The sequence below is a fragment of the Phascolarctos cinereus genome, unplaced genomic scaffold, assembly GCF_003287225.1.
Source record: "Phascolarctos cinereus isolate Bilbo 61053 unplaced genomic scaffold, phaCin_HiC Scaffold_3;HRSCAF=262, whole genome shotgun sequence".
Classification (NCBI taxonomy): domain Eukaryota; kingdom Metazoa; phylum Chordata; class Mammalia; order Diprotodontia; family Phascolarctidae; genus Phascolarctos; species Phascolarctos cinereus.
In genome coordinates this window covers 39,228,715-39,238,273 of record NW_027555736.1, presented here as the reverse complement: position 1 = coordinate 39,238,273, position 9,559 = coordinate 39,228,715, and the positions used below count along the sequence as shown (strand labels likewise).

At 39.0% G+C, this 9,559-nt stretch overlaps 1 long non-coding RNA gene across 2 annotated transcripts; it reads right to left on the bottom strand.

The window, feature by feature from the left end:
* Nucleotides 1-1,606: 1,606 nt before the first annotated feature.
* On the bottom strand, nucleotides 1,607-8,578 carry LOC110214038 (uncharacterized). 2 transcript variants are annotated; one of them, XR_002326174.1, is made up of 5 exons: nucleotides 8,419-8,578; nucleotides 7,157-7,384; nucleotides 3,764-4,355; nucleotides 2,718-2,898; nucleotides 1,607-2,118 (listed from the first exon to the last, which is right to left on the bottom strand). It is a non-coding gene; the product is annotated as an uncharacterized LOC110214038 (long non-coding RNA). The 2 variants fall into 2 exon arrangements; XR_002326175.1 differs by having other exon boundaries at nucleotides 4,273-4,355.
* Nucleotides 8,579-9,559: the final 981 nt, after the last annotated feature.

The following is a 9,559-nucleotide window of genomic DNA, read 5'->3' as shown; positions in this document are numbered from 1 at the left end:
TTCTTGGTTAATATATGATAGAATTTGTAAATTGCGTTCCTTTGGTCTCTGGCATATTTTGTATGTGACTTCTAGGTTTCGCTTTGCAATCTTACTTCCTCCCATTGCTACTTTATACTGGCTACATATAAACTTACTACAGTTTTCCCTCCACATTGAGGGAGTTAAGAGCACAGCCCATGATCTAGAAAATCCAAGGAAAATTTTTTGGCCCTCCCTTCATACCAGAGAAGAAGTCTGATTTTTTTCCTTTTCTTTATGGGGTGTTTACAGTACCTCGTTGTAAAATTTGGGTTGATATTACATAATACCATACGTATGTTTACGCATTTCTGAACTTCTAAAATTTTTCTGTTTCATCTGCAGCTTCCCCAAAACTCCCCCCCTCCAATTCCCATTTAATTTTTATATTGATCCACAATATATTGAAACTGTGATGGGGAAAGTCCCTCTGACTAAAAGGGAGGTGGTGGTTAGGGGTGATCACAACAAGATGCAATTTCAGTACAACTAATATAGGCACACACTTTACAGGTATGCATACAGAAAACATTCAGATGTGTATACACATACATGCAAATATGTGAACAATAAAGATCTTGCCTTTTGTGCTGAATTCTGACCAGCACAACCAAATTGTCTCCTCATAAAGGTTATCGCAAATATAGTTTCAGAATTTAAAATGGCACTCACTAATGTTTTTGGTATACCCTGTAATTCCAGACTTTTCTAGGTGCATTTTTTATTTTTTGGGGGGTGTATATTTTAAGAAGAACTCAGATAAGGTGGAGAATATCCAAAGGAGGTCAGTCAAGATGATGAAAGGCCTCATTCATGCTACATAAAGAATTGTCAAAGGAACTTGGGATGTTTGGCTTAAAGAGAAGACTTCAAGAAAGGGGAACTTCAGTAGGAAAATATTTCTGCAGGCCAATATGATGGGTGGAAATTCATAGGTATGGTTATTGTATTACATAATGGTGTTTTAATTCGTGTTACAGATTGTGGCCTGCATCCTAAAATTCCCCATCTAGCATATGTTAGCATGGAGTAAACATGGATGAAAACTATTCTATCTGATTTTGCCTTATATGTCTTATATGAATTTTGGGCACAGCTGAGATTGCCTCTAGACTTCTATTTCCAAAGGAACATGCCTGGAGGTGGGGGACTCCTGGCAATTGAACATGCAACCTCTCACCTGCCCCCACCTTCATCCCCTGGGACACTCAGGCCTAACTCTCATTAGCTTTCCCCCCAGGCCACAAATCCTAAGGGAGTTTCTGCCTCCTTGGATCAATTTATCTGACAAAAATGCTGAGCAATTTAGCCTGTGTGTGCAGGAATTAATACCCAGCATGTCAACTGTTATTAAAAATGACCTAATTACCTTATTATGTAATGACCTCCTCCCCTTCTACTTCTCCCCCTACAAAAACATTTAATGTTTCAAACATGTCAGGTAAAGAATTATTTTGCTCAATATTTAATTCTGACTGTGAAAATCATAAAACAAAAATTACTCTGGAAAAAGCCTGGAGTCATATTTTACCAATGTCTCATAATAAAGTAGCTTTAATTAATTGCTCATTCAATTAACAATTAATTACACACAAGAGAAACAAATATTTTATTTGGGACAAGCACCAAAATTTATCACTCAGTATGATTTTTTCCCCCCCTTATCCAGAGTTCAGTCCTTATGAGAAAGTCTGAAAGGAGCAATGTTTCCCTCTGGAGATACATAGTCTCTGGGAATCAGAATGACCTGAAGGCGGTTAGGTGCAAGAGTTCTCTGGATTACCCCAAAGACAGCAATTAAGGTGAATGTCACTGTGGAGTCAAATTCGTATCAAATAAAGAAATGCCCTTAGCCTGTGGACTCTGCTCTTAGACTTGGTTTTTTATCAGTCTGGACCTGGTGGAGGAGGGGGAGGCTTCTGGGATGGAAGAAAGGCACAGTGCCAGGAAATGGAGAAATAGCAGGTCTTCTGCTCCATTGCCTTTGCATCATCTTTGTGAAGAAAACAATTTGGAGACAGATAAACTTCGGAAAGTTGAGAGATGATCCTTTTGTCACTGTTTCAATTTAGAGGACACATTGTAGAAGAAGGAACACTAGATTTGGAATCAAAGGACCAGAGTTTAAATCCCAGCTCTGCCACTGCATGGCCTCAGGCAAGTCCCTTAACCTTTAGGTGCTGGAATCTGCTCCTTCATGTGGGGTAGGGGTTGGAATAGATGACTTGGAAGGTCTCTTCCACACCTAAAATTCGAATTCAAATCAGTTGGGTTCAAGAACCATTTATTGTCTTCTAGGGACAGCTAGGGGACCGGGAAAACGAAGACAAAAGGGGAAGTGCCATTAAAGAGCTAACATTCTACTGGGAGAAAATGATACAAACAGATAATCACGTCATCATCATCATAGCTAACATTTATATAGCACTTGCTATGTGATAGGCACTGTGCTAAAGCCTTTACAAATATTATCTCATTTGCTCTTCATAGCAACCCTGGGAGGTAGATGTTATTATTAATCCCTATTTTTCAGATGAAGAAATTGAGGTAAAAAAGAGGTTAAATGATTTACCCAGGGTCACACAGCTATTAAGTATCTAAGGCTGGATTTTAACTCCAGTCTTCCCAACTGTAAGCATGATACTTTCTCCTTGCTGCTCATGATACACACAAAAAAGATATGTACATATACTCACACATGTATGCACCTGCACATAGGTATAACTTGTTATATATGTGTCAACTGTAGGCCAGGGAGCTCCTCCCATCCATAAAAAGCTGCAGTTCTGGACTTGCAGGGCTTCTGTTCAGTTTCCTCATAAGTTCTGCCTTGTTGTGTTCCCAGTTGGGAGACCCAGGAAAAAGGTCTTAAATAAGCTGAGGTATGGATTAAAAAGTAATAGGTAGCAGGTATGAAATAACTATTTTATTTCACATTCCACAAAAAATGCTTGAAAGACAAAATACTCCTAGGCATACATAATAGATACTTACAACATGAATTATCCTTAGAATGAGTTATCCTTAGAATATGATCCTATCACTGCTATTATGAAAGTCACAGGATTTGAGTGTTGGAAGGGCCTTCAGTAGCCATCTAGTTTAATCCATATGCAAACAGAAGCCCCACTATAACCTTTGTAACAATTATCTTCTCCCCTCCTTACTTACATAAATCCTCCCCACTTAAGAACATTTCTTTACTTGTAGATGGCCCATCCTCCCTCCCATGTAAGCTCCCAACTTTGATATTATCCTTATTCATCATATGTATCCAATGTATTGCCAAATCTTACCATTTTTACCTTCACAACATATCTTGTATATAACCTGTTCTCTCTACTAACACAATACCACCCCCAGTTTAAAGTTCTCATCCTCTCTTTTCTAAATTAGTTCAATACAGTTGCTCTGCCAGCTTCAAGTCTCTTTCTATTGCAATCCATCCTTCACATAGCTGCCAAGGTTATTTTTCCTAAAGACTAAGTCTGTCCCTGATATTCCCCTACTCAGCAAACTGCCTGGGTACTTTGTCCCCCACTTACCAAAGTTAATGATTCTTTATTACTTCCAGGATCAAATATAAAATCCGCTGTTTGGCTTTTAAATTCCTTCACAAACTGGCCCCTTTACCTTTCTAGTTTCTTACACTTTCCTCTCCTCCACATATCTATCCTACAATTGAATAACACTGGCTACCTTGTGCTCCTTGAACATGACACTCCATCACCTGATTCTTCACCTGTATCTGACGCTCCCTCTGCCTGCAGTACTCTCCTCACTTCCATCTTCTGGCTTCCTGACTTCTTTCAAGATTCAAGCTAAAATTTCACCTTCTTCAGAAGGCTTTTCTGGTCCTCAGCACTGTTAATGTCTTGCATCTGAGATCATCTGCTGTCTACCCTGGATGTGTCTTGTACCAACTTAATTATTTACATGTGATTTTCCCCACCGGAATTCTTTTAATTTGTATTCCTTTTCCTGAGTACAGGTTATCACACAGCATAAATCTCTCAGTAGTCTTTCTTGCCCATTCTCAGTTATGTTAGAGTAAACAAATGTCTTTTTTTGGGTGGAATTATAAAGTAGTAGATGAGCAGAATGCTATGGTTATATTTTACTTAGATTTCAGCTGAGCTGTCAATACAGTATCTCATGAATTTCTTGCGAAGAAGATGGAAAGATGAGGGGTATGGGATAATATAGTTGGATGACAAAAGCTGGAGACTTGAGGTCCCATCTCAGGCTCACCTATGCAGTAAGCATTTGTACTTGCATCCATATGTACATGCTGCCAGAGAGGTGGAGGTGAAAGAAATCCCTTTCCCTCCTCCCTAGAAGTTAAAGGGAGAGATTGTATTGATTATGTCACAACAAAAAGACCTGAAAAGAGATTAGAAACCATCAGTCCTCACTACTTAATCAATAAGTGCTTCTTCCTGGTTCAGTTGCTGCAACAATTCCCACCTTCTTCCCACTCTCCTAGGAACCAAGAGGCCAATCAGAAGCTACTGGTTCTACACATTCGTTAGCATGGGAGCAGAGTATATGAGACCCACTAAAAGGCCAGGGTGCAGGCCTATCTCTATACATTCTGCATGGGATAGCCTCTTTTTCATATCTATATCTATCATTTATATCTCTGTCCTTATCTATATCTACTTATCTAAATATCAGTGTATCTCTCTCTCTCTATCTTTATGCCCATCTTTACCTCTATCTCTATTTCTAGCTCTCTTTCTATATTTTGACCACACCAGTGATTTCATTGGTAGCAGGAAGTCCTTCTCCCAGCGCAAATATAAAATTCTTGTACAACTAATAGGTTTATGAATTGCCTGGGGCAGTAAGAGGTTAAGGAACATACTAGGCTTCCTTAGTCATTACATAGCAAAGGCTAGTCTTAAACTCATCTTCCTGACTCAAGGTCCAACTTTTTTTTTATCTAATAAACCGCTCTACTTCCAATATAAAATATATATAAATTTAATACAAATTATTATATTTTTTGTGGGGGAATGGAGGGAAAAAAGCACCAGCAAATGAAGAGGCCAGGAAAAGTTTTGTACAGGAAATGGGATCTGAGCTTCACTTCATAGGAAGTTGTGGATTCTACATGATGGGGATAAGGAGGGAAAACATTTCAGGTATGAGGCACAGCTTATGCAAAAGCCGAGGGGTAGGAGATAGAATGTTATGGGTGGAGAACAGTAAGTAATTTGGCTGGAATGTAGAAAGTGTGAAGAGGAGTCATGTGAAATCAGCCTGGAATGATTGGTTGGGAGCCATGCTGTATGGAGCTGAGGTTTCCTGAGCAGAGTCAGACCTACCCTTTAGAAGTCTCACTGACCCTAGGCCGGAAGTTTAGATTTCATGAAGATCTCATGTTAAGATCTCATGAAGAGCCTCTATTGCAAAATGGAGGATTTCTAGGCATGATAGCAGTAGTGAGCTGCCGGGGAACCATGAGCAGTGAGAGTTTCCCTCCTATCACGTGTTCCCCTAAAACATCATTCTCCATTCTCAGATTTACATGGTCCATGGTCTTCATCAGATATCCTATTTCATCTTGTGGCCCTTGGGCAATTGTGGCCTTTGTCAAAGGTGGACTGGCAAATATTCTTTGAAAAAAAAAATGCGTGGCACACTTTTAAGATTAATTTGCATTAATTAACATTTTCTCATTGTTTTCCTAAGTCTAGATAATTAACAAAACAGTAAACCAAGCCCTGATTTATAATATTTACTAAATTCTCAGGCATTTACTGAATTCTAGTTGAGGCACATTCCACTGAATATGGATCCTTTACTGGGTATTGTTCAAATGTCAAAGCAAATTACTTTGATTTCTCCTAAAGGAAGTTCTTGATTCCATAGTAAATTCTGAGGATTAGTTCACTGATAAGGGAGGACCATATTGGAAATCCCTCTCCAAATCAATGATGCTTAGTCCTGGGAAAATGATTATCTGTTCTTACTGGACAATTTGCTCAGGCCCAGACCAGTGGAGGCAAAGGTAGTGCTCATAAACCTGTATTGAAATAGCAATGGTAATATTAACTGTAGGATGTAATCTCCTTGTTAGCAACAACTGGTTTTGTTTTTCTTTTATCTCCAATGACTAACACATAGTAGGCACTTAAATGAGCTTTCTGAGTTGAATTGAATTAAGGACTATTTTCTTTCCACATTGTTTTAATTCCTTGGTTAGAGACTCTTTACCGCATCTCACTAGTGGTACTTGTCAGAGTAGATTTGCTCTTTATTTTCATTTCATTCTCCAATGGAGACATGTACAACCTGGACAGCCTCTCTATTAGGCTATTAGACATTCTCAAATCACAGAGAATAGTAGGTTCATGGACAGGTTCTTCCTAGATGGTAACCATTATACTTCCTTTCTTGCCCCTACTGTATCCTTCCTCACTTTCACTTATCCTTCAAGTTTTCTCTTTATCCTTAACCTTATCCCCCCTGACCTTTGAACTAGGACACTCTTAATACTCAAGTAATATGTGGCTTTAGATCAACCTTGGAATTCCCACTTACAATATACTCCAACCCACCAAATGGCCTCACAGAGATTTTGGATTTAGGTATTCTTCAGACCAAGCCAATCCTGAACCCATAAATTATAAACTAGATATAAACCTATAACCTGGATTAGGTTCTAGTATGAATCAATCACTCAAATGTTTTTAGGCACAAGACACATTCCTATGGGCCAGGAATTGCACTAGGTGATGGCCATGCAAAAACAGAAACAAAGCATTCTCTGTCTTCAGGGAGCTTACTTACTAACAAGATAGAGACCAGAAGGGACCTTGGAAATCATCCAATTCAAGCCCTTCCCTCTATCAATGAGGAAACTGAGCCCTAGAGAGGTTAAGTAACTTGTCTTAGGTCATAAATGTATAATTAATAATGGCTAACATTTAAATATCACTTTAAAAGTTTGTATAAAATAAACATTTTATTTAATTCTTTCCATGTAGTAAATAGCAGAATCAGGATTGAAAGCCAGATTCTCTAACTCTCAAAACTCTGTCTAAAACCCCTCATGCTGTGGTTAGTAAATTGAAGGTGGGCTAAGGGCAAAGATATCCAGACCATTTATGCTTGAACTCATTACTACCTTCTTAGGCTGTAACTCCCTGGATAACAACAATATAAGTACAGGATGATTCTTCCAGACCATTGAGTTAAGTGATTGATGTCAGTCTTTCCCAGGAGTCTTTAAAGTGTGAAGTCAGACAATCTGATTGGATAATCTCATTCTTTTCCTCTTTGGTCCATGATCTTCATCGGATATCCCATTTCACCTTGTGACCCTTGGGTAATTGTGGCCTTTGTCAAAGGTGGGCTGGCAAATGTTTTTTGAAAAAAAAATGCATGGCACGATTTTAAGATTAATTTGTATTAATTAACATTTTCTCATCACTTTTTAAAGTCCAGATAATTAACAAAACAATAAACCAAGCCCTGATTTGTAATATTCACTGATTTCCAAGATGGAAATGCTCACACTGAAAATTTAACAATCTGATCTCATAAGCTAGTAAAAGCTGACTTGAATACATACCTGGCCCTGGTATTCCTCTCAGAGTATGTGGCCTTGGTCACTGTCCCTAGTCAATGCCCATTACATGGGAATTCCCTTCTGAAAATATCTCAAGGCATTTTTCATAGCTCTGGCTGCACTTAGCTAACTTTCCCAGATGCCAGATCCAGAAAAAGTAACATTTATCAGATGACATTTATGTTATAGCACTGAAAGATTTACTAAACACCTTATATCCATTTTCTAATTTAATACTCACAACAAACCTCGGAGGTAAAGAGTAAAAATCATATTATCTCCATTTTGAAAAATGAGGAAACTGATGACCAGAGGTATAAAGTGACTTGTCCATGGTCACATATGATTATTAAATTGTGGTGTCATTGGTTTGAAATCGAGTCTTCTAAGTCATGTTCTGAGTCTGGAAATAGAGGCCAATGAGTGTTTGTATTCTGTAAATATGAAGCATTCACATCACTATTGTGAGTGACTCTTAGGACAGTATTTAGGATCATAGACTGTAGGTTTAGAGCTGGAAAAGACTCTAAAGGCAATCTACTCCAATAACTTTCATTCTTACAAATAAGGAAACTGATGACCAAAGAGATTCAGTGACTTGCCAAAGATCACAAAGGCAATAAGTGACTGAGTCAAGGATTTAAACCAGGTTCCCTTGACAATGCACTGTCAGATTGAATATATTCTCAGACCCTCCATTGGAGTCCGTGAAGTAGATATCAGTCTTATTTTGGGAGGCAGGAGACAACAGCCAGCTACTCTGAAGACAGATGGTAGAAAAGCCTGTCTAGAGAAACACATTATTAAATTTCCCCCACCTGCAAACACTTGGCTTTGTTTTATGGAGACAGGGCAATTTTCTGGGAGCAATAAATTGTTTTTTTCTCCCAAAGAGAAATCCATTTCCTTGGGGCATGGAAACCCAAGGCAGGTTTTTCCACTACATTACCAGATGTGCCTTGAAGATAGTTCTTCTGAATCCTGTGATGGGCTGAGGTCATAAAGGTATCTACTCTGTTGCCTGGATGCAGGTTGGGCCGTGGAAGAGGTAGCATCAGGATGAACTGTGTGGAGTTTAGACTCATTAACATATCCAGAGGAAGGGAGGTCATAGCTGTGTCGTGTTCTGTCCTTCTCTGACCACATATGGGGTATTATATTTTGATGTAGATGCCATAGTTTAGGAAGGATGTAGTTAAGCTGGAGAGTATTCTAAGGCAAGACTCAGTCATATAGTGGAAAGAGTACTGGATTTGGAGTCAGAAAACCTGGGTTCAAATCCTACCTTTTTACAGTCTCTGTGGTCTTGTGCGTGTTGCATAATTTCTTTGTACTTCAATGTTCTTTTCTTAAATGAAGAGGTTGGATTAGGTGTCTCCTAAGGATCCTTCCAGTTTCCAAGCTAGTGTCTTTGGAGAGTAAGCAGGTTGGTAAGAGCCCTTGAGTTCATGATGGACTGATGGAAGGAATTGAGGTATTTAGTTTGGAGAAGAGAAGACTTAGGGAAGACATGATAGTGGTACTCAAGTCTTTGAAGGCAAAGACTTATACTGCTTAGCCTAAAAGGGCCAATAGGAGAAATGAGTAAAAGATGTAGAGAAGTAGATTTTGGCTGGAGGTCAGGAAAAGGCTCCCAATGGCAATTATCACAAGTAGAGAGGCCCATTTCAAGAGATAATGAGTTCCATTCATTGAAGGTCTTAAAACAAAGGATGCTCTATAGGGGCTTCCTAGTCAAAAGCAGGAGAGACCTTACACCATCTGAGTTCCCTTTTGCCTCTGAGATTCTGTGGTTCTATGGTAATACGGAAAAGTTCATCACCTATCTTTCCCCCCAGATGCTACTCAGAGCTCAAGCCCTCCCCTCTTCACATTCAGGCAGTCAGTGGATAAACATTTATTATTAGCTCCTACTATGTGCCAGAAAGTGTGCTAAATTCTGGAGATAACAAGGAGAAG